The sequence below is a fragment of the Vanacampus margaritifer genome, chromosome 4, assembly GCF_051991255.1.
Source record: "Vanacampus margaritifer isolate UIUO_Vmar chromosome 4, RoL_Vmar_1.0, whole genome shotgun sequence".
NCBI lineage: Eukaryota > Metazoa > Chordata > Actinopteri > Syngnathiformes > Syngnathidae > Vanacampus > Vanacampus margaritifer.
Window position 1 is genome coordinate 28771744 of NC_135435.1, and position 25758 is coordinate 28797501.

Here is a 25758-nt window from a genome sequence, read left to right on the forward strand (position 1 = left end):
TTTCACCTCTGTTTTGAAAAACGTCTTTTAACGTCTTTGGCACTCCTCCATAGGATTTTACTAAACGTTATTTAACGTTTTTGGCAGTCAAAGAGTTAACTCATTCCCTCCCAGACATTTTCACTAAAGCAACCGCCATCATTCCAGGCTGTCTTACTGGATTTTGGCAGATTTTGCAAGGCCCACAGAATATTGTGTTCTATTGCTATAAAAACATGGAACCTACCAAAAGAAAGAACGGTCTCTTCTTTCATCAGAAAAAAAAAGTATATTTGTACTGTTTCCGTTTTGCAGCAATCAGCATTACAATATAGCTAAGTTTCATCATTATTTACATTCCTGTTGAAAATACTGTCAAAAAGAGCTTGTTGCAACATGGCTCTGGTTGATCTCTTATACTCTGCTGCCACCTGGACGTTTTCTGTAATAACTACCATTGCTTTAAGCGACCTCTTTATGTCAGAAGCTGCATCAAAGCCTTCTGTATGCTCTAGCATTAAAAAGACGCATAAATATGTTTTTGGGAGTGAAGGACAAAGTATTAAAAAATTATTTATACCTTTTTTGAGTTTAAATGAATTAAGATTACGATCAGTCTCTGTAAATGTGGGCAATCAAAGTCTTTGTATGATGCATTTGAATGCTTTATGTATTGATATCCAAGCCAGTTTTAAAATGTGTTATCAATCAATTTATTGAATTCATTTTTAAAAGAAAAAAGACATTAAAAAGCAATATTCAAATTCAAAGTAAAGCAAAAGAATGAAAGGGGACACAAAGAAGTAAAACCTGTTTTGTCTTCCCCTGATCAACAAAAAAAACCAATAACGCACAAAAAAACACAAATTTGATGTCAGCTTTCAATGTTACAAGAAAATTCAAAATAATTCAACTGTGTGTCTTTGGGCTATATATATTTTTGCAGTAATTGTGCTTTTATGCTTTAAATTTTTTTTTATTTTTTTATTTTTTTTATTCATTTTTAAAAGAAAAAAGACAATATAAAGCAATATTCAAATTCAGAGTAAAGCATGTAACATATTGCATTATTACATAAAAAAAAAAAGCACTGATCAACATAATACGCATGGCAACGATTTCATATCACATCCATGTGTAACAACACAGCCTCAGGTAGTTTGTGTCCACAGAAAGATCCAATCCCGCATATGCCTGCCAGTTTGAACAAGCACTGTCATGTCAACTCAGATTACCTTTGAGATAACATCTTTCTAAAGCAGCACACCGTTGATTTATTCACTTTTCCCCCCCATTTCAGTTCAAAGAAAATACACAAGTGTAAATGTTTTCTTTGGAGGGGAAAAATATTTCAGACAAATTACAAGTTTACAAGAAAACATTTTGGGGGGTGGACATGAATACTGACTGTAGTGTTAAGAAAATAAATCACCACTTATTTGATAGGCTAGGGACGACACAATTGTACAATTTTTCAAACAATTCAACAGACTATAACATAGTTGAGGGTCCCTAGCTGAATATACTGCATACGTTTAGCTAAAATGCATTCTGTATAGTATGTAACCCTCATTAGGTTTTAAGGAATACGTGATCTCACATTAATACCGTAATACACGTCATTTGGGAAAGGAATAAATAAAGCTCTTGTTTACTAAAAGCACATTAAATGACCACCTTGTTCGATCTTGTTCTGCAAAAAACTCAGTGGAATACTTCAGAGTTCATGGATGGTTTTGGATAGTGTGATCCGTGCGCGTGCGTGTGCGCGCGCGTGTGCGTGTGGTTCCTGGCCCCTTCACAAAGGCATCAGTCAACCCAGGAGGGCCTGGCAGAGAGAGCTCAGTAACCTTCAGATCCCTCCCACTGCACTAAATTAATGGCCTCTTTCTTTTTTAGTCCCCCATTCTTTCTTCTCATTCCTTTCTTTTCACCATCCCTTCATCACACTTCCCCTAAAGCTGTCCCCCTCTTATTCCCAACCCCTTCCCCACCTTCTCTCTCCCCGACCCTTATTTCCAGACCCCGTGTGTCTGCTAGCATGATGGAGAAACGGGAACACCCTATTTCTGCTTCATCATTTTTCATTGTCGAGCCATTTGTCGTTTTTTGCAGTTCTTTGGCAGTCAGAATCTAGTTTACCCGTTCTGAAAGGTCATAATCACACGTATTTTATACCTGAACTGCAAAACACATGGAAGCCCGAGTCATCGTTAACAAGCGCTTTAGGTTTTACTTTTTTTAAAGTATAAATAACATCTCATAGCTGCCCGGGAAAAAAAAAATACTTACTGGTTTATTCTATTTGAAACTAACATTCTGTGGCTCATTCAATAAACACAGATATGCGATGAGTCCAAAATCAAACAGATCAAACATATAAAAGATATTTTTATGACTTCTGACCAACACATTATTAGTTTAAGGACCACATTTGGAACGGGGATCAAAATGAGCATGCAGCTGCCAGCCATGGCAGCGTGGCGCTTTGAAGACGACCAGCGTGACTAACCCCCGATGCATCCCATAGATAGCAAATCACATGCCGGCCTGTTTTCAAGAGACACTGACTGAGCTATAAGTGTGCGTGAATAGTTGTTCATTCGCCATTCAGTCAAGAATATAAAGTTGTGAACGTATAGCAGAGTCTAATAGACTGATATACTATCAATTATCCGATAGACAAAATGTGTTTTGTTTTCTCTAGTTGATGGTAACAATGAAATGTCAGATTTGATCGAGTTTAATATCTTTTGAAAGCGTTGAAAATGAAGTGCTAAGTGAGGGTGTTTAAGCTTTTTGTCTGTCAGTTCAGTACATGTCAAGACCTAAATTGCCGATGTTTTCTTCAATTGATGTTGAAACTAAGAGCATTTATTAAAGCAGCTAAAAACTTTACTACGTAGCCGTTTGACTTTTGCTACCAAAAACTTTTGTTTCAACACTTTCCTAAAGAATAAAAAAAATTGTGTAGAGTAGAGTAGTAAAATTACAATAGTTGTTTTTCCAGCCACCCATTTTTATTTGAATTTTCAAGAAACGCGAAAATAAAACGGAACGGAAACGCTAGAAATTCGAAAAAGGGCCCAAAACTTGCAAAAAAGGAAAACACGAATTTTGGCTATGGAAACAGGTTTTGTGAATATTTGTTGGCAAGACCGGATTCCAGTCACACGTTTTTGACCAGATATTACATCACACGAACATTTGTAGTCCCAAAGTCGGACGATAAAGTAAAGTGTGTTTGGGGGTGCCGCCGAAACAGAAATCTTTTTGAAATGAATTAAAAAAGCAAATATTAATACTATTTTAGATGGAAAACCGCAAAGAAACGCTTAAGTTGATCAAGAATTACAAAAGCAAACTCGTACGACGTCATCGCATGGCGCAGTCGATCCCTGGTCTTCTTTTAAATTACTGCTGGATGCCATCTCTATGGTGTATAGCGCCACCTACAGAAGCGGAGTCCCCTCTCAATATTCGCAAAAGAAGAACAGATGGAAACGGGCATAAGTCGCATGTCCGTTTTGTGCATTTTCAGTAAATTCGCTTAAAAAATTTGAAATAATTGGATGGAAACACCACTAATTACAGCACTAACTAAAGACAAGACCGCTATGTCACCCTGCCAATGAAGTACATAAAAAAACAAAGAAACTGTTTAGAGAAGAACATGTTTTAATTAACCGCCCACCTTGATTAAAATCTGCCTCGGAGCTTATGAATTGCGGGACAGTCAGCATACGCACAGACTTGTTTGCGCTTGAATTTCGGCAAATACCGCCCCATCACTTCACAAGCTCGACAAGTGGAGGAAACAAAGGCTTCTTTTATCCATCCAATAAGAAATGTTGCTAACTTGAATTGTTGAACTTGGTCGTCAGGCAACAGTAAGGCAAGCGCCGGCTAAACTCGCCCTTCACCTGCTGCTGCCAGGAGCGGTGCCGTGTGTTTTAACAGGAAACGGTCAGAGGCGAAAAAGAAAACAAAGGCCACCAAGGATCCGCCGCCGCTTCAGCCACAAAACGGTCTTAACAGGCCTGCTGCGGAACAGCGCAGGTGGCCCAACATCTCAAGTAAACACAAATGATACCGCAAACACCACACCTCTACGGACGCACATAACGTTACTCAAAATCTAGCTCTACATAAGCCCAGTGAACCACAGGTGGCTGCAGCATGCAAGTCTTTGAGCTAACATAATTTGCAGTTGTTATAATTGACGTGTAAGGAATGGAGGAGAGAATAGTGGAGCCAAAAGACACAATAGTAACCCGGCTGGAGCGCAGGTGGCCACAGGCTTTGAGCTACATAAAAAGGCTACAAGATAATTAGCCATGGACCGCCCGGGAGACTACCTGGAGGGTCGGAACGACATCTTTCTTTGAGTGTCATGCTTTGAAAACTGATAAGCAAGAACTAGACGAGCGGTTGTTTGAGCCATCCGACATAGTAACTGTGTAAGAAGGGAATGCGTAATGCCTTTTGTCTATCCTCTGTCACCTTTCGGCTGCTGAAAAGCAGCGGTAATGGCGTAGCTGCAGCAGACCAACCGTGTCCCAGCAACTGTTGAGCCAGAACCATCCTCAAGTAGCTGCATTCAGCTGCGCCCCACGTAGTCCCTCCCAACGGTGTTGCACCAACACAATGGATCCGACTGGTGTCCCAGCTCACTGTCCGCCAACAGTGTTCATGCTTTGTCAAAGAAGTGCTGACACAGCAATGTGTAATAATGACGCAGAACCTCTAAACAACTAATACCATGATTTATAAGGAGGACAGACAAGACTTTAAACGCAGTTTAGTTTGTATAAAGTTGAAAAATATGGAATGGAAATTAAATCTCCACACAGGAACAACAGAATCAAGCCAAAGAATTTCTTTGCAGCAATGGAACTAATTTATCACTATTCTTAAATCTTTACAAAAATGCTGTGGTGCGTTTTTAATTCAAATGCAAAAGATTGACTTCTTGAATTTCACTTAAGTGACTGTAGGCCAACTTTGCCCACGGTGCTATCTACAGGATTTACTAAATGATTTAAGATTTCAGTGAATGAAACTTAAAAATGCAACATAGATGCTCAAAGAAAAAAGCGAAATCTGTTTGAACCGAACTCCTAACATGAGCAGCTCTACCTACATCTTGTTGCTAATTTTGTGGCTGGTCCTGTTCAAATCTGGGTTAAAACTAAATGCTTCATACAGTAAAAACAAAGGACCAAAACCTGGATCCCACTGATGGGGTGAACGTTTGCAAAGGTAACGAATGTGGATTTCCCTTCAGGGTTTGTTCAAGGTCGCAATGTTCGCCAAATGGTTTCATGGTTTTTCTTGTCGCAAGTTGTAAAAAGTAAAAAAAAACTGTTGGAGAACTCCGGCCGAAAGGCAAAGCTCTCGATTTACCGGTCGATCTACGTTCCTGCCCTCACCTATGGTCACGAGCTGTGGGTCGTGACCGAAAGAACAAGATCCCGGATACAAGCGGCCGAAATGAGTTTCCTCCGCAGGGTAGCCGGACTCTCCCTTAGAGATAGGGTGAGAAGCTCGGTCATCCGAGAGGGACTCAGCGTCGAGTCGCTGCTCCTCCACGTTGAGAGGAACCAGTTGAGGTGGCCTCGGGCATCTGGTTCGGATGCCTCCTTGACACCTCCCTGGGGAGGTGTTCCGGGCATGTCCTACCGGCAGGAGGCCCCGGGGACGACCCAGGACACGCTGGAGAGACTATGTCTCTCGGCTGTCCTGGGAACGCCTTGGGGTCCCGTCGGATGAGCTGGCTGAAGTGGCTGGGGAGAGGGAAGTCTGGGCTTCCCTGCTAAAGCTGCTGCCCCCGCGACCCGACCCCGGATAAGCGGAAGAAGACGGACGGACGGACGGACGAACTCCAGCGAATGTAGTCACCTTGAACGAATCCTGACGATAAATCACCATTCGCTAATGGCTACCTTTGCAAACACAAACAGGCTTATGCTAACAGAGCCGTCAGTGTTGTAACTGTATGGAAAACTGTGCAAACACAATTCCCTTCAACCTTTCACATTAAATAATATTAATTACATTTGACTCAAATAAGTGAACGTTCCATTTCCCAGGGTCTTTGTTCTTATTTTAACTCCATATTACACTCCATGACAACATATGGGTACTTTTAAGTTCCTCCAGCCCACAAAGAACACATTCACTACATTCCCTGTGGTTGTGTGGGCTCTGCCACGCTGACATGACTGCAAGATGCCAAACAGGCCAGTTCTGCTGCTCCATTGGCTCATCTGCACCTACTAATTTGCCCATCATAGGTCCGGCTGCATCAGTGCAGCCAGCCGCGAACCACAGCAGCACAAAGTTGAGCCTTGCTGGGTGAAAGAGATGCAGCAGGGGTTTTGGAATTCACTCTAAAATATCTGGTTTTGGAACTCGGGACTGGCAAACAAGCTCCGAGTTGATGCCAAACGTTCAAAGCATAACTAAAAATCTTTCTGGACAGACTCGTCATCACAAGCTCATCCTTCTGGCTTGCCCACTCGCACACAACGCGGGTTTCTTTTCACACCTGCTTATCTCAGGCTTTCATTAAAGCTCTTATCACACAGTGGCATTCAATCACTTTCGTAGAGCTCAGAAAGAGGGCGTGTTTTGTTCTGACCACTGTCGACCTTTAATGCCAAACAATCTCCAGGCTAACTTAAATATAGAGATGCACTGCCACGATAGTCACGTGCAGTGATTCATTCAAGCACGTAACAGAAAGAACACAAACGTATACTGAGCCAAGCTGATGCCAATTAACTAAGTGCAAGTGAGAAGCATGCGGGAGGATACACGCTTTCTTCGAGAAACGAGAACATCACAATTAGAACGTCGCTGATATATCGCTCTGTTTGGTTGAAATAAGGAAACTAATCAACTGAACTGCATACAACTGAAAGCACGCACACAAACGATCCATAACCGGCCAGCCTTCTCTGAATTCAGTTCAAACACAACACTGACTTGGCTGGGGATGAGTGCACGGCTGCCGGTCATTCTGGCTGGCACTTTGTTGAGGAGGGGAGAGCCAGACAGAATGAGAGCAATATGGAAAAGGAAAAGAAAGGACGTTACAAAGTAATTCAAACACGGAAAGAACGGGGCTGGTTTTCCGGATCTCAAAACAAACGGTTGTTGTGTGACGGTTGCAAGCAGAGGTTATCGTTTCTATTCATGGGTTATATAGTCAGCAAATACTCTATATTATATCAAATTTGTGTATTTCTTCCGAATTTAATATCACATTTATTCCATGTCACATGCTAGAAGTGGCATGAGCAAAAGCTTCTTGTTCCACATTTGAATGTATTCAATCAACACCAATCATAAGCCCTTCATGAATTTGAACGACATAACTGTATGTTGTAGCACAGTAATGCCAATCTAAACATTAATGCCTGGTCTCGCGGAAAAAATCGGAATCTCAATTCTTGTTCACGTTCAACGAGCGAGTCACAAAGCCACTCGAATCGGTTACCGTTACTTATTGTACTTTTCCTGAAAAACACTTCATAGTCCAACAAAATTATTTTAAAATCCAACCCCGTCGCGTAGCCTCATTTTAGCTAGTGCTAAGCTAGTTTGTCAGCCCTAGCCGGCCAACAGCGAGGCTGCAGCCTAATATTCCCATTGCAAGGACGGCTACGTACGCGCTCAAATGTAGCAAGTACGTAGCTTGCATGCTTGTGCAATCCCCTCGTACAGTAGAAGAGATAAGGGGCATCTTATCCAAACATTCCTCTCTGACGACAATATGCTACGACGCATTCTAACTCGAATAGGAAAATTTTGATTCGGCATTCATTTTCAACGGTTAATTTGTTTACTTTGTCCAAAGTTTCATCTGTTGATCCATGTAGAATCATCGTGACACTTGGTGACAACAATGTATGGTGGCCTGGTGGGTGGTGTCTGGTCGGTGCTGGATTTCACTTTTCTTTCTTTTCTTTGGTCCTTCCTCGGGTCTCCTGACGGCCTCTGGCTGGAAGTGTTCGGTTTAGGTGAACGGTACGGGATTTTTTAATAGGTTTTAGGTGAACTAATGAATACACACACGCAGGCACGCACGCACATACAAAAAAAATTCAATAAAATTATGACATCCGGCAAAATTACCGAATTAACAATACTGAGCTCTCCAGAAAAAAAATTATTAATTAAAAAAAAAAAACAATGTATGGTGAATGACGTCTCCGTCTGTAGGTAAATTGTACTGTTTGCGTGTGCGCTGGTTCTGGTCACTGGACCAAGAAGGGGTTAAAGGACAGAGAGCGAGCCTGTCATACTACATTTCCTTTTCCACTACTGTCAGCCTTTTGTCATGACTCAGGCTTTCGCACACAGTACTTATGTGGCTTTGGAACGCAATGTGTGTGCATTAACGTATGTGTGTGTGCACTTATGTGGAGGAAAGCCTTTATTAACTTCAAAAGAGAGAACACATGAAAGATATCACAAGCAGAACCGTAACGGCTTGATGGGATGCTGCAATGGCAACAAACATGCTTAAGGGACAACACAGGGCAATGAAGATGCAGATGCTGCTGTTGAAGCCCATAGAAAAGATGGATGCCGCGCTAGCACAAACACTAAAATGGGTAGATAAAGAACTGCGGGTCTGGTGGTCCTAACCGTGAACAGGAAAGCCTCATGTGGTGTTTTTATGAGGTGTGGGTGAGAAACCAAGCACTCTGCATGGAGCCAGAGAGGAGGCGAGTAGACGGTAAAGAGTGAGAAAGAGAGAGAAAATTTTGTGTATTTGTTCAAGGCCTGCTGAGGCAGCAACCCCGACTGTCATACTGGTCAGATAAATGGCTATCTGCTGGGAGAGAATGACAGTTTTGACAAGATTGGGTGTCAAAATGTAATAAACTTGGCACAGACTGAAATGTGTCTAAAAAAAAAAAGATAAGGTTAACGTGTAGGTAGTTATCAGTTCATAGCCATGCTGTATTGAGTTGTGTTTTTTTGTTAGTCAGTTTTTTTTTTTTTTTTTTTTTTACAGAAATTGAAGCAATGTTTATCAGTGGCTATAGGGATGGCTATGGATTTTTAGAGTTCACCTGTTTTATGGCCTTTATTTGCTTCTTCGGGCATTGGTGTAGACACGCTACAGTTACTGGAAATATTTTATGCTCGGCATACTTTACTGTACAATATAGTCATGGAATCAAGGGCTAATCATGCACTATAGAGAGCATCTGGATGATAGCTGAGACCAAAACACGGTCAGCAACAGTTCAAAATGTCATAATTTAGAATCTCCAAAAATCGAAGTACTCAGATTTCATGTATTTTTGACCATCTTATCCATTTATTTCTATTTTTATAGGCTGCAGTGGTTCTAGGACGATAATACTTAATATTTGTTATTTTCGTACTATGTTTTTTGTGCGTGCGTGTACGTGCAAGGCCTGGCAGTGTAAAAACACAGCAGTGCACTGCACTTTGCCTCTGGCTGTGAACTCCATACTTGGTGGGTAATGTGCTGAGAGAGCACTTGGTGTCAAAGCTCGCCCTAATCCGCAGATTGTCAGACAGATGACACCCCCACCGACACACACACACACACACACACACACAAACACACCTACTTTACCCCCAAACTGGGGCCTCTCTCAAGTATCAGAACATCAGAGTTCACTCAAGTAGCGATCTCTTCTTGAAATGCTTTTCTTTTTGCCCTCAACTAGCATGACATAACAGTGAAAAGGCAATCCAATAACCAAATGGTGCGGTTGCATACTATACTTCCCACAGAACTTGCAGTTGTTCCCTTTTTCTTTCCTGTCTACAAAGACTCTCTGAAACAAAAATCTTTCAAACAAATGACTACTAATGAATAAACCGTAGAGGAAAGCAATTGCAATACGACAGTCTGACCTGAATCAAGACATTCCAGTAAATGTATTATGCATATGGCCAACACTTAATTGAAATCAACCACATTTTAAGGAAAAAAAAAAAAAAAAACAGCACTCCAGGTTTGCATGTAGCTACCGGTAGTTTAAACTGGCATTGAAAAATTTCTTCAGTTCAACAACATGAAACAAAAATACTCAATTAAACCCACACTAAATGACCAGAAGAAAAGTTGTCTTACCGTGGAAGCAACCAAATCCCATGTTTTTGGTTTGCTAGCTCAATAGTGTCAACATCGCTATGCTAACCGGTGTCCAGGTAGAAGCGAGATTTTCAGAAGGAATTTAAACCTCTGTGAGTGTGACAAGTTACTGTTTTTAGCAGCACTTCTCCACAATGGACACGGTCTGCTAATTTGTGGCTTTTTATTATTTGTGTCTGCAAGTAATGTAGGCTGGATCAGATCCAGACCAGAGAGTCAGACTGTAAGTGCTACAAGTGCCAAAACATACGTCTTCCCTTCTCCTCCATGGAATTTATCAAGCTCTTGCTCTGTGACTGCATGATGAAAGATTAAAGTCAATCTGGTGAAGAAATAATCTAGATTTACTAGACAAACAGAATGAGGGACAGAAAAACAGACTTGACCATAGTTTTGTTCATTTCCACAAGTTTTCATATACAGTATATCTTTGGCTTTGCTGAGGCCTCCTCCCCATAAATATTTTAAATAGCTTTGATGCAAAACATTTCGCTTAAAATTCACATCCAAGCACAAATGATTGCAATGACCTAAACATGGACCAAAATTGGATGTCTATATTCAATGGTAGTTATTCATTCTTAAAAAAGAGTCAGGATTGCCACAACCAGGCCTGATTGCAGGCCTAAATTGAACCATGACAACGCACAGGTTAGCCTGTTGGAATCATTTGAGATCGATTTGAAAAGTTGTTTCTCCTGCAGGCGCCAAAAGCACGGATGGATTTTGCACATGAGCAATTTTCTTCATTAAAAGACCTCGAAGCAGCTGCGAAGCCCAGATAAGTATTACCGTCTCCTTTTGGTCCATGCCTGTGAATGTGAACTCACTATGAGGGTATAAATGTAATAAGAAGAGATTATTCCATGTGGGCAAGCGGTAACTGGCTTTATGGGCTTTGCCTGGATGAGAAGAGCAGGAACCGAGGTTCCAGCTCTGCAATCAATATTCAGTTAGAAAAGAGCACAGCATCAGGGGATTCACTTGGCAGATTTAACCTCTACTGTGTTGGCACAGATATCTGCATGATGTTAAACTGTGGCGTTTGGGCTAAAGACTAACTTGTAAATTGGAGCTGGAGGCCACTGTTTTCCACAGTCTACCAATTTGTCACAAGAATTGCTTGAACTTCAAGGATGTTTTAAATGGGAATATACAAAAATGAGTAGTCCATTAATAAACAATCATCGCAAGTTGAAGAAAGTCTTTCTGGGACAACAACCGAGGAACATGCCAGCAGAGGTGAGTGTAGAGTTTGCAGGGCGTCGGGATGTTAAATCGGTGACTTGGAAGGCAAAGATTTTCCAGAAAGTGAAGCGGACAACCTGTGGTTGGGGTTGAATTCTTTCCCTTTCTGGCTCCTTTCAGAATACGTCGAGAAAACGGCAAACAGACCCCTTCATTCAGAGTAATTTATCCCTATGGCCAAGCCTTGTTTGCCGGCTGCAATAGCCCCCTTCCGGGGCTGCCCAGCAGGATGCCTGCAAGTGGCGTGTGAAACGCTCCTGTCTCGTTGAGCTCAAAAGAGAAGGATGAACAATGCTCCACGCCAGGCGCCGGCCCTGAACAATCCCTCGTTCTTCTTTGCTCTCGGCCGAACTTTCTTCATCACTAAAAGCAACCATGAGGTATTCCTTCGAAATCCGCATTCCTTCATCCGTTCAATGCCGCACATCATACCGCTTGGTTTCTTCTCATTTAGTTTACATCGATTCATGTGCCGCTTACCCTGGCATCCTTTCCGTAAACATGTTTTATTTTCCTTCTCAATATTGAAGAGGAATATCAGAATTTTGTCCTCTTTGCGTGTTCCAAAAATGAAGATAGATTTAATGCAAGAAAAATACACCTTTGCAAAAATGATTTAATAAAAAACAGAGAATCTCTGGACAAATAACAGCCTCTATCATCACTTAAACATCGTGGGATTCAGAGCGTCAAATGTAGCTCTTCCGCGTGCACAACGGTTTCTTATAGTTAAAAAGACCTCCTCTCTTTCATTTGTAGACAAAACATACTCTCTGGTACTTTTCCGTGAGCGATGGCGAAAACAGAGTCAGGTGTGGGTGTTCAAAACAGATTCGGTTCTCAAGGACCAAATGTGTTTTCGCACAAAGTGCTGAGAAGGAACTTTTTTAGACTAAATAGTATGTCCCAGCTTAAGGTCAGCCTATACGAAGTCAACACCATCTGCTCTGCACAGGACACAAAACATTTCGACAAGGTTAATATAAAGAATTAAAATGTTCATAATGTGTAACAATAGTTGATATATGAAATTAGGTATTAAAAATGTTATAATATCATTCAATATATCCGTGCTTAAACTAAAAGCACAAATCTGAAATCTTGCTCTGGTTTGTCAGGAACCAATTTGACCCTTCTTTTACCGAAAACATCCAAAAACCTCACAGTCTGACCCCAGTTCAACAAAAACCACCAACAAAAACCAGGAAGCCCTGCTGGATCTGCACTGCCTTGAGGGATTTGGACCAAACTTATAAAAACAAATTAATAGCATATTTGTAAGAGATATACCAGTCATAACATCTGACTTGAATTTATCATGCCCCGTCCAAGATCTCCACCATGCATGAACCACAACCATGATAATGAAAATAAAAGTAGACAGAAAGATTGCTTTGTGCCTTCACGAAAAACGTCCATGCATGATGTCGGTGCTTTAGCAAAACATTGTGCGGCAAACCTCTAATTTGTCCAAGCTCAGAAAAGTATTTTAAAATCAGGTCGATCAGGGACTAAAACGTTCTTCTCTGACTCATCCGTAGGTGACTCCAGTACGAATCCATGAGGAATTTCCCTCACAGAACGAGCCTCCGAGACAATCCGCGCAGCTCTTACGGAAGCCGTTTTTACTCCCAGTACACAACCATTCACCAGCGTCTCCTACAGAGCTATTGAGCATTCACTAGGCACCTCCACATCCCGACAAGCTCAACAAAAAGCATTTTAAAGCAACACCCCCCACAGTTCCCACACTATTTCACCTGTCAAATGCTTACAAAACACCCAAGGAGGGCCAAATGCTGCTCAGGGGGCGCCACAGCACACCTCTTGCCAGCCTCTGCCCCACTAAATACATTATTCCTCTTGAAGACAGAATACACTATCAATCTTTCCCACCTACTAATTTTGAGACCGTTTTGAGCCGAAAAAGGCCAAAAAAAGACCTTACACCAAAACAAACGTCACCTCGAATGAGACAAGAATCCTAACGACATCTTATCTCTTAGAATCCCAGAACAAGAGAATGAGTCATCTCAGAAAGATGTTCGGGAAATCAATACAAACCAATTGTATGTTTGAGGAAGGAGACGGGGAAAAGCAAAGAAAGGGCAGAGCAGGAAATCCATTGTTGTAGAAAATTAGGAGGAACCTGCAGAATTAGAACTTTGTCTGACTGATTGATCATTTCACTGTTGATGTTAATGTGCCACAAAATGGGTTTTTTGTAGGCTGAAATAAGCAACAGACGTGTCTGTATCATGGCCTGGTTGACATAAATTATGATGCTGAGCTCATCTTAATACAGATCTACGCAAATTCTAAGCAGGATGAGCCCATTGAAGGTTACTTCGTACATCAAGAAATAACTTGTATTGTTTCAGAGAAACTGCTCATGGCTCTTTGGCAAAAAGGTGAAAATGTCTATTATTAGACAACACATAACCAATAAATGATTAGCTATCACCTTTTTTTCTTGATAGATGTATAGAATATTATTTAATTTTAAGAGTTCATGTAACTCCTACTACTTCCGTGTTCCGCTGTGTGTAGGATGGAGAGGTACAGCATCACCGGGTCTAATAATAAGTCATCACCAACTGGTTTTGTTGCTATGGTGCACACAATCTGCTACTTACTATACCAGAGAAGTTAAATATACTCTCCTAAAAAAAAAAAATCATTAATTCAAGTAAACACCAAACAACTAATACAAGCTTGGATATATGTTGTTTTGAAACTCCTGTTCATATTGGCGAAACAATTGAAAGTTGTTACGTTATATGATGTTTTACACTTTCCTGCCTTAATAGACCTCCCTGGTGCACAACAAATTACTTTGTTGTGTTTGCTTTGTCAGGTCTATCGTCACATAGCACTCATCATTAGGGCAGCAACTATTTTAATTGGAAAAAAATAATAATCATTTCCATCTCTTTATTGAAAAAAAATAAGACACTGTTTCAAATTGAAAGTGCAAAAAAAAAAATAATGCACAAACAGTTTCAGTTAGTGGTTTGGTCCGTGACATGTCAGAAAACAGGCCAAAATGTTGACCATTGTTTTCCAAAGTAAAAGCAGATGTTTGAAAATTTTGATTCAATACAATGATAATTAGTCTGCTTTCATGCAGGACTACAAAGTCATGAAAATATTTACTGTTGAGAGGATAAACTTCAGAGGATTTGGAATTTTTTTTAATTAAACAAGGTCTCTAAATGTTTAGTCAAATATCAAAGATAATGATTAATTTGCTAATCGAATCTCACCTCTACTTGTCATATTCAGTGCTATGATAACAGTCACATAAAAGTGGGAATATAAAACTCCTACTTTTTTATCATTTTTATAAAATGCTGCAGCGATGAAACAATTACATCATCCAATTATTCAGGGCGAGTACCCCGTCTTGATCACCAATTACATAAGCGTGTGTGGATCTTTTTTTTTTTTTATCTATATATTATATTTGGGATTTATTGTCTTCCTGGGAAGCCTGGAGTGGTTTTAATAAAAGGACTTTTGTGTGTGTTGCATTTCAATAAATGTTAATGTGCCCCAAGGCATTTTGCAATATGAAGTCATCAATCTTTGATGGCCCGCACCCAAGATTAGCAAGTGACAGCTGCAGACTAAGAGCACCCATATAATTAAGGGAAGACGGCGATAGGAAGAACAAATAAAAGGTTCAGGTTGTGCCAAATTAACAATTACTTCCATAAAGGAGGTTGTACGTGGGGGGGGGGGGTGGTTGATAAGAGAAGGGCTGAACGCTATATCGTTATATCAAAATCTAGATAAAGATATTAATTGAGATACGAACACTATATATTTTTTCTCTACTTGCAACTACATGTACAGCTCAATTTCTATGCTTGTCCTTAACTCATTTACGGCCAAAAACATTTAACTCTTTGACTGTCAGACGTTTTCAGAAACGGGTTGTCCCCAGTGTCAGCCGATTTTAAGCATTTTGACTGATCTTTCAAGGTCCATAGAAAATTATGTGTTTGGACTATGGAAACACACATACTACCAAATGAAAGATTGGACTCTCATCTTTCATCAGAAAAAAAAAGTTTGTTTCTACCTTATTCCGTTCTTCAGTAATCAACAACAGAAAATGGTTAGTTTCACCTCTGTTTTGAAACAAACGTCTTTTAACGTCTTTGGCACTCCTCCATAGGATTTTACTAAACGTTATTTAACATTTTTGGCAGTCAAAGAGATAAAAATGGTCTATTTTAAATACTGCCATGGTCCCAAAAACTTAACCATACGTTTTTTTTTTTCTTCTTCTAGAGCATACAGAAGGCTTTGAAGCAGCTTTTGAACTGAAGAGAACGCTTGAATCAATGGTAGTTATCACAAAAATGACCAGCAGGAGGCAGCAGAGTATTAGAGATTAACCAGGGCCATGTTGCAAAAAGGCTCTTTGTGAATGATAATGAAACTTAGCTATATTCTAATGCTAAACACAGAAATATACTTTTTTTTTTTTCCTGATGAAAGAATAGACTCTAATCTTTCTTTTGGTAGGTTCCATTTTTTTAATATCAATAGAACATTTCGTGCTCCCCGTCTAATGTCGGTGCAGAATCGATGCATCATTTGATGGATTTAGTGGCAAAAATACTTGTCACTGCAGGCAGTAGCTATAGACACATTCTGTAAAAGTTTTATTTGGTAGGAAAGTCATTATTTTCCTTAATGAGACATTAATACGCAAGCATGTCTCACCATATGAGGGCAACATTCTTTCAGATAATTGTATTATGTTGCTGAGGGGACCAACCACCTCAAAACAAAAAAGGTAATGACACAGCAATATTTTGCTTACTCTACAAACACAAACAGCTTAAATATCTGTTCTGCTCTGCCCTCTAATCTCGCATTCCATGTGGCGACCTATCCCGCTGCTGCTTTGTCCTTACGTCTTTGTTGGCTCTGTTTTCAGTACCAAACTGACGTGTCTTTTCCTTGGTTGAAACTATTTCTAGGATCATCCGTCTGCGTTGATTAAAAGCAATGAGCCCTCCAGGGCGCTTCAACACACAAACCATGAGAGCGGTGTCAGATGACCCAGACGCGAAAGAGAAGACAGTGGAGGTGCCGTCTGACGTCTGAGCGTAGGGCCTGCACTGGCTTGCCTGCGAGCTCGGATGCCTTTAGGTCTGTATACAACTGCGAAAAAAAAACACTGTCGCAAGAAAAACAACTTCTTTACCTCCATATGAACACGGCACCACATTCATTGGACAATTATCTAGTGATGACTGTTATTATTGGATGATGCACCGTTTGAGACGGGCCCTTCGTTAAGAGTTGCATGTCAAAAACACATTTAGAAAATGATGTGGGTTCCACATTTATAAGTGCACGACTTAGGGTGAGCAGACATCACGATTCAGCTGGGACAGTCCCAAATTGAGCCTTTGCCACCACATCACGGCGGATTTCGATTCCTCATGGTTTTGTCCCGATAGTACGCAGGTCTTGTCCCGGCGTCCCGTATATTTTTTTGCCATGTGTCAGTCAATCACATAGTGATAGTGTGTCGCGATTTATACGATGAACCCATTAAAAGGGAATTTAACTGTGAAATTCCTTTCTATTTACTTCCAAATTCACATTTGCGTTCCGCAACTAATTGGTAGCAGACATTGGCCGTAACTAGGACTACTTCCTGCTGTAGCATCTAAGAATCATGGGAAATGAAGTCCTACTAGCCACTGCACTCGACCATACGTATTTACTTCCGCAAACACGGCGTTGTGAGTGACATTGTATCCTCTTCTGCGCATGCGGGTCACTTTGGGGACGCATTACATCCACACAGCAGACAGACTGAGATCGCAATTAATAGGTTACTAAAAAAATATATATCTGATTTCACAACAACAAAATCGGAATTAACTCTTTGACTGCCAGATGTTTTCAGAAACGGGATGTCGCCAGTGCCAGCCGATTTAAGCATTTTGACTGATCTTTCAAGGTCCACAGAAAATGTTGTGTTTGGACTATGGAAACACACATACTACCAAATGAAAGATTGAACTCTCATCTTTCATCAGGAAAAAAAAGTTTGTTTCTACCTTATTCCGTTCTTCAGTAATCAACAATAGAAAATGGTTAGTTTCACCGAAATGCTCTGTTTTGAAACAAAAAGCGGAGAAAAAGAGCTTTTTGTGAAACGATGTTATTTCATGCACTCTAGTGAATTGTACACTTCTTTTTGTCCATGAATGATGCCACAAACACCTAAATAGTGCTTTACTTCTGTAAAACGCTATCACCAACAATGAAAAAGTGTTTTTGGATGGCAAAATACGTTTATTTCCATTCAACAGTGTAACAATTTGACAAAACAATTTCGCAAACTATTTACAAATGTGTGCAACTGTGGTACTACTTACAATTATGTGGATGTTTCAAATACAGTTTTTCTTTTTGTAACGCTCCCATGCGAGCAAGGAGACGCAGCAGGATTTGCACAACAGATTAGTTTCACTTGCGATGGCTCCTTTCGCGTGCAGACATTACACTTTCTTGACGGCCTTTTTTTCCGGGGAATAGCAAGTAGCAGACTGTACACACTCCTTCGATGAATATGTATTGGACTCGGGGCACTCCGTCGTCCGATTGAACGTCCACCTGAGCGTGCTCGGTTGTGCTCCGCGTTTTCCGGTGTTAGCATCGCTAGCCGGTGAACCTTTATGACGTCGTCATAGCCGCCGCGTCAACGCTTGCAACTTCAGCGTCAACCTCGGAGTCACCATCATCATCATCATCATCGATGATGATCATCGTCGTCATCAATGTGCTCTTTAGCGTTGGTCGATGCCTTTCGTCTTTGAAAAAAAATTCCCAAGTGTGAGCTGCTTGCAACCGGTCGCCATTGTTCGCTTCTTCAGCCATCTAGCTCCGCCTCACGTCTTCTACTGCCGCGTCAATGCTTCCAACCTCGGAGTCACCATCATCATCATCGATGATGATCATCGTCGTCATCAATGTGCTCTTTAGCGTTGGTCGATGCTTTTCGTCTTTGAAAAAAACTGCTCGAGCGTGAGCTGCTTGCAACCGGTCGCCATGTTCTCTTCCCTTCCCCAGCCATTGTCTCCTCTAGCTCCGCCTCACGTCTTCTACTGACGCCTACCCAATCTTGTCAAAAGAGTCATTGCTGCCATCTAGGGGCCAAAAATAGTCATTAGGCTAACTAGATCTGCTTGAAACTTTCACCACAGCTGGCCAAGGCTTTCCTCCACCCGTTTCAAAAAAATAACTAAATAATTGGATGACGTCTTTTAACGTCATTGGCGGCCCTCCGTAGGTTTTTACTTGACGTCTTTTAACGTCCATGGCAGTCAAAGAGTTAAGCATTAAGACCTAAGGTGTGAACGTAGTTTAAGATTTCAAGAGATGTTGAATGAAAAACCTGGTGACCCACATCAGACTTGCTTGAGGAAGACAAGCTGAAACTTCTCAACACCCGCCTCCTTAGGCTGTCAAAAAACTGATGAATAACAAAGCTGTTTATATGCTAAAGGAAGAAAAACGATTGCCGACCTCCAGACAGAAGGTGGATTAAAACCTGTAATGATTAAAAGTGCTTTCAGTAAATCATTGACTACTTTTCATTCAGCAGAAGGACTAAAGTATGTGTGTAGTCCTGCACAGCACGAGTAGCAGAAGGTCTTTTCCAAGTGTGACAGATGGAGAAAATAATGTTTATGATACTACTAGGATGAGAACTGAAATGTTTAACAATCATTAAGAAAATGACCAGATATTGTAATCTAGGCCTACTCATGCAACATCTGTGATCTCTGACCTCAGCAATCCCAGACAAGGTCCAGGTGTCCCAATACTTATGTAGATCACACTCATACACTATATGTTGAGATGCCAACCCCTATCATCACCTCTCATGAATATTCTGGATATTTTGTCGGTCGATACCAGGCCTTATATCAAAGTATTGGTACTCATAACGGCGGCCGTTACCTTTTATGGCTGTTTTATGATCAACAACTACAAACTATAAGAACAGAAGATTGCCAGTAATTTATAGAATTTTAAGAAAAAAATGCTATATTGGGATAGTTGGGAAGTATTTTATAAGTTTTTTTATGTATCAAATTTACTAATGGTTAAATTAAACATGTTAAATTAGCATTGCTTAGCTTGTCTTCTATTGTCAATCTCCTTTCGTGTTGTGTCAGAATTGTATTGAATGATTTGGTGACTTTAGTGGAACGACTGCTAATTAGCCACCATGCTAGCAAACCAGCCACAGCTATGGAGCTGCAAATCTAGTTTTGAACAACAAACGTTACCATGATTGGTTGATTGGCACAAGTCCAAATCTTATGTCAGCCAATCACAAGCCACGGAACTAATCCTCACTGGCAAACTTCAATTTAATCTATCATGCGTTGTCTCATTCTCACTGGAACATTTTGGACTTCCCCCGTGACAGAAGGACACATGGCAAGTGCCTGTAACAAAATGTGCCCAAACCGGATGAGTGAAAAAACATCAAATAAAACAATAGGAAATATACTGAAATCCAGCTACCAATCGCACAAAATTAGCTGTAAAATGTACTTGTTCAAGGTATAGAAAAAAAACAACAACAACTTGTTGACGTAATTAATTAAGAGTTTAAAAATGAACTTGAGTGTTTGCCAGTGAAATATGGTTTTGATATGAAACCCACTGATAAAATAAATCTGTGGGCTGTAGCCTGTGTCCATCTGCGTACTTCAGTGCGGAGGCGATAGCAATTAGCCACACACTCACTGCACATGTGGTTAAGCACGCGCACGGCACAATAAAAGTATATGCCTCGCGCTCTCATATAGTACCTCTTATTCGCCTATTCAAACACACAACTGCCTGATGGACACACAAATGCACATGCACCTCTTTTCAATACCATTACAGGAGCGACCAGGTCCAGCTTGCAAGCTGAAAACCCCAATTTGTTTATTCCTGTGGGGATTACGGGGAGGAGGAGGGATGAAATGCATCCAACAGAGAGTTGGGGGGCCCCCTCTCAAAGCTCTTTAATTACTGCTCCTCCTCTTGCCCCAACACCCTCCCAACCAAAGCACCTCCCGGAACTCGAACGCAATGAACTTGAGCTAGCTGCGCAGAGCACTGTCTCAAAGTGTGTGCATGTGCGCGTGACAGAGAGATACAGGCAACGAGTAAGGAAGCAATAGATCACAAGCCCAACAGCCATCCCCCCCCAGCGTACCACCATATCCCCCCCCACCCCCTTTTTCTCCTCCTATCAAAGCGTTCCAAATGTGCGGGAGGCCAACATGCAGCGGTGAAGTGAGGCAAAACCGGCAGCTTCCGATCAGATGGACTGAGCACAGCCGCGTCACCTGCAGCACACCTGCGCCAGGACTGATAACAAGTTACTGTATGTTGTTGTACTTACACTAAGTCTCATTTCCTCCGGCTACAAAACAAACAGTACTGACTGGTCCAATTCAGTGGCCCTGTGAACAATATGGCTGCTAGCATAACAGCCATCTTGTGTGTATTAAGTTAGCCAGGTGATATCAGTTAGATACAGTATAAGATACAAGAGTGTACTTTTTTTTTTCAAGTTTCTACAATGAAATGGAGCACAAGTCTTTTAAAGAACGTTTGTATTTAGTCAGGATATAAAAATGGCGGGTAAAAATGGTAGTTTTTCCATTTTTCCTTTGTCTTCCATTCTCATCTCCTGCTCGACGCTCTAGCTCCGCCTCTACTGACGCCCACCCGATCTTGTCAAAAGAGAGTCATCGCTGCCCTCTAGGGGCCAAAAATAGTCATTAGGCACAACAGACAGACTGGAAACTTTCACCAGACATGCGGAAGGGTTTCCTCTACCAGTTTCAAAAAAAAAAAAAAAAAATCATTGGATGACGTCTTTTGACGTCATTGGCAGTGATCCGTAGGTTTTTACTTGACGTCTTTAAACGTCAGTGGCAGTGAAAGAGTTAAATGCTAAAGTAACACGTCAAAGAAATACTGGAGGAACACTTTTGCCTTGGATTTTAAACCCCATTTTCTGTTCTTTACTTCTCCCCGCCACCTTCCTCCTCTGTCTTCATAAGAGAGACAGAAGGGGGGGGGGGGGGGTAGAAGAGACTTCTTTTCAAGGCAAACTAGAGGAGAAAGAAAAACAGCGAGGGCAGCGAATGTGAGGCGCAGTGATTGATTAGAGTCAAGAGGGGAAAAATGGTGGCGTCTCACATGAAACACTGAAGCCGTTACAGATGACTCTATTCACAGTCATTAAAAGAGCCCTTTCCAAAGGCGCTTGCTCCACACATAAATAGAAAAAGCGTAAATCTTGCACTTAAAGACACCCTCAGAAAGAGTGAAACAAGTGGTGTGAGACACACAGAAAAGGACAAATCCAGCCAATTTGATGCTTGCAAGCCAATTCTAAATAGACTGTTAGAACCAACTATAATTTGTAAATAATAGGACTACTCCAATGAAAACGTAATAATGAGATTCAAAATTCATGCTTATACTGTATTTCAATATATGAAATTGAGCAACAGTCCACGATGTCTCATTCTTCCCAACTCTTTGTTTCTTTTTGCTTGGAGTGATGTCAAGGAAGAAGTGGATTGCCACAAAGAGAGGAAACGGCCGATTATAAAGGAGACCGTGTATATTTTTTGTTGGCAATGATCGATCGCTCCAATCACCGACGGCACCCATGCATTTAGACCACAGTGTCTCTCTGTGCTTAGTTCCTAGTCACAGGTGCATGTGGAAGTATCAATACAGTTGAAGATTAGTGTAAACCATATGTTACATATTGGTGTCGCATCAAGTACGGGTACCAGTATACCAGTATGGTGCCGTGATATTTAGCCGCTAAAAAAAAGACAAGATACCGTCAGTTTTCCCCCTGCTACTTAATAACCCAGAAACCTATTGTGTGTCTGATAGTGGGTGGTTCGCAGTAGATGCTTGTACTTGAATATTGCTTGGCTTGGGGTACTCGGTCCCCTCATCCTGGAATCTTCTGCAGAATGACTTCAAGCTCAAGGAACTGGTGTCCTTAAATGTTTAAATCTAAATTGAAAGACATGGAAACAGCTTCCATACAATGTCGATGTTTTTAGCTTGGCTGTTTGAACTATTTTATTGATCATTTAATCCAAAATGTTGTGCTTTGTGAATTTTTTATTTGGCTCACTTTGTACTGTATGTCTGTAACTTTGTGTTCTTCTGCTGCTGCCTGTCTTGGTCAGGGTCTCTCTTGAAAAATATTTTTTGGTTTTTATATATACAGTATATATATATATATATATATATATATATATATATATATATATATATATATATATATCTCAATGGGACCAAACTGGCTGAATAAAGGTTAAATGAAAATTGCCACACAAAAAACCCACATTGCGACAAGTTGTGCCTCATCACTCGTGTGTAGCGGGCCACGATAACCTCACATCCCGACTTACCCCAACCCAGGGGTAGGCCCAATGTGTGTGCTTTTGATGAGGGAGGAATTGCAACAGGTGGACTAGTGGCTCCGGACACATGGACACCATGTCTGAGGCTTTTGGATCATGTACAGTAGTGTCGTGCCCTAGGGAGCTCGATCTTCCTGACATTATGCGGAACAACTGTTTCTGTGCTCTACATGTGCATGAACATAAATAGCAGATTGGCTCTGCATAATGTTTGTGCACTATCCTATAAATCATTTGCCTTTTGATGTCTGGAAAGCAAAAATGACATTTATTACATTAAAATGTGTGCTATGTTAACTTGGAAAACTTAGTCCCAACTGGCAGAGACCAGCAAGACCTTTCTGAAAGAAATGCAGTGTAAAATATATATATATTTCTCATCCACTACTAATATAAACAGAATATCAAAATCAAAAGATACATATGACAAAAATGAACACTTACTGTACATATTCCAGAAGTATAAAACCTTAGACGATCGTCTTCTCAAAATCACCCAGCCCAATGAGAAATAACCGGACGTTAATCATGTTCAACTGGCTGACTATAAGATTTGAAATTTATGGTTAAAGCAGAGTTAACAGAGCTGCCAGTAATATTGTGTAATCTGGTCTGTTGCTATCACCTTTTCCCCTCAGTTAATCCTGTCATCTTGTCTTGATAACCTATTTGCACCGCAGTTCACTTCCCACTCGTTATGTTTGCTGCAAACACCTGCAGACCTTTAAAATATTATACCATATATTTCTTACTTCTAATTCATCTTACCCCCAAAGAGAAGAGAATAATTTAACTGCCTGTTCTTTTTCCCCCACAATTTACATGTGGTAGCCTATTTTATCCAGAGAGAAGGAGATTATCTCTATAGATATTAGGTTTTTAATTCAATAAGACTTCAGAACTTTCTATGAAGCCCCTGACAAAAACGCAGTACATAAATGACTGGACTCAGTTTTTTCTGCTCCAAGAGCACATTCAGTCAGGAGATAATTGCCAGGGTGTGGTGTATGCAGTGTGTCAGAAAGGTTCCAGGACTTGTCACAAAAGATGTATTTCAAACCTAAACTACAAATTTTTCCTTCCATGCGGACCAGACCATCAACCAGCACATCTCCAGAGAGATCCTGAAATCTTTGCTTTGTTTAGAGAGCGAGAAGAAGGCGGGACAAATTTTGTCTGCTTCACCAAGGCAACGCACCTACCGGCTCACTATGCGCAGCCAATCACCAGCATCCAATACTAACCTGACTTAGTAATTATTACTTTTTCTTCTTTCCAAAACTCAAGTTGGTCATCACGAGGACCAGTTTTGAAGATGATGACGGAAAAGCGGAGGATTGCAGAAGAATTTTATCAGGAGTGAATAAAGGCATGAGAAAAGGCTTACGACAAAGGGCAAAACTCGTTTGTAGTTCGGATTTGAAATATAATGTAATCTTTCGGTCTTAAAACTTTTCTGTCAAACCACTTGTGGCAGACAAAGAAGAAGTTATTTGTGATAATTAATATTGCATTGTTACGCAATGTGGTGAAAAGAGGACTTAAAAAATACTAAAATTTCGATTCCACAAACAAAATTTAACTCGTTTAGGTTAAAAATCCGGCGGCACGGTGGTTGACTGGTTAGCACTTCCGCCTCCCAGTGTAGAGGACGTGAGTTTGAGTCCGGGCTTTGGCTTTCCTGGGTAGAGTTTGCATGTTCTCCCCGTGCTTGCGTGGGTTTGCTCCGGGTACTCCGGTTTCCTCCCACATTCCAAAGACATGCATGGCAGGTTAATTGAACACTCCAAATTGTCCATAGTTGTGATTGTGAGTGTGGATGGTTGTCTCTGTGTGCCCTGCGATTGGCTGGCAACCAGTTCAGGGTGCATCCCGCCTACTGCCCGAAGCCAGCTGGGATAGGCTCCAGCGCCCCCCCGCGACCCTTGTGAGGACTAAGCGGTTAAGAAAATAGATGGATGAATGGAGGTTAAATCCTAGAGAATTTATTTTTTATATTAAACAAAATGAAATGAAAGCAGGCGGCACGGTGGATGACTGGTTAGCACGTCCGCCTCCCAGTGCAGAGGACGTGAGCTTGAGTCCGGGCTTCGGCCTTCCTGGGTGGAGTTTGCATGTTCTCCCCGTGCTTGCGTGGGTTTCCTCCGGGTACTCCGGTTTCCTCCCACGTTCCAAAGACTTGCATGGCAGGCTAATTGAACACTCCAAATTGTCCATAGGTGTGATTGTGAGTATGGTTGTTCGTCTCTGTGTGCCCTGTGATTGGCTGGCAACCAGTTCAGGGTGTACCCCGCCTACTGCCCGAAGCCAGCTGGGATAGGCTCCAGCGCGCCCCGCGACCCTTGTGAGGACTAAGCGGTTAAGAAAATAGATGGATGGATGGAGGTTAAATCCTAGAGAATTTTATTTTTATTTTTTTTTATATTAAACAAAATGAAAGCATTTTGGTATTTGCAATGATGATAAACAAGCTGGGAGAAACTATGAAAACAATGGGACTGTCAAGTGGTATTGGTCCCTTGGCCCACAGGGCCCATCAACAGACGCAAGTGGAAAGGGAATTTAACTCTGATCTTATGTGTGACTACACAAAGGGCAGCACAAGAGGGCTTTTGGTGGGGCCTGTTCTAACAGAAGGCTGATGCAGACTGCTCTTTCAGGGGGCCGTCCCACATTGACTCTGGGGAAGAGAGCAAGGCTGACAGGTCAGTCTTAAAGCCTAAAAAAAATGGGGCCAGGATCAGGGGGTTCTGTGGGACAGGAGAGGGAGGGAGCCTCAAGCCTTCTTCCTCCACTCCCTGAGGACAAGCAGGGGCTTATAGACAAAAACGCAAGGTTGTGGATTTGAGGCAAGCTAATGCACAAGTGTTG

At 41.3% G+C, this 25758-nt stretch overlaps 1 protein-coding gene across 3 annotated transcripts in view; it reads right to left on the reverse strand.

Annotated features, from left to right (window-relative positions):
- Positions 1-25758, reverse strand: part of lrp4 (low density lipoprotein receptor-related protein 4) — a 100838-nt gene that overhangs the window by 58353 nt on the left and 16727 nt on the right. The window lies entirely within an intron of this gene.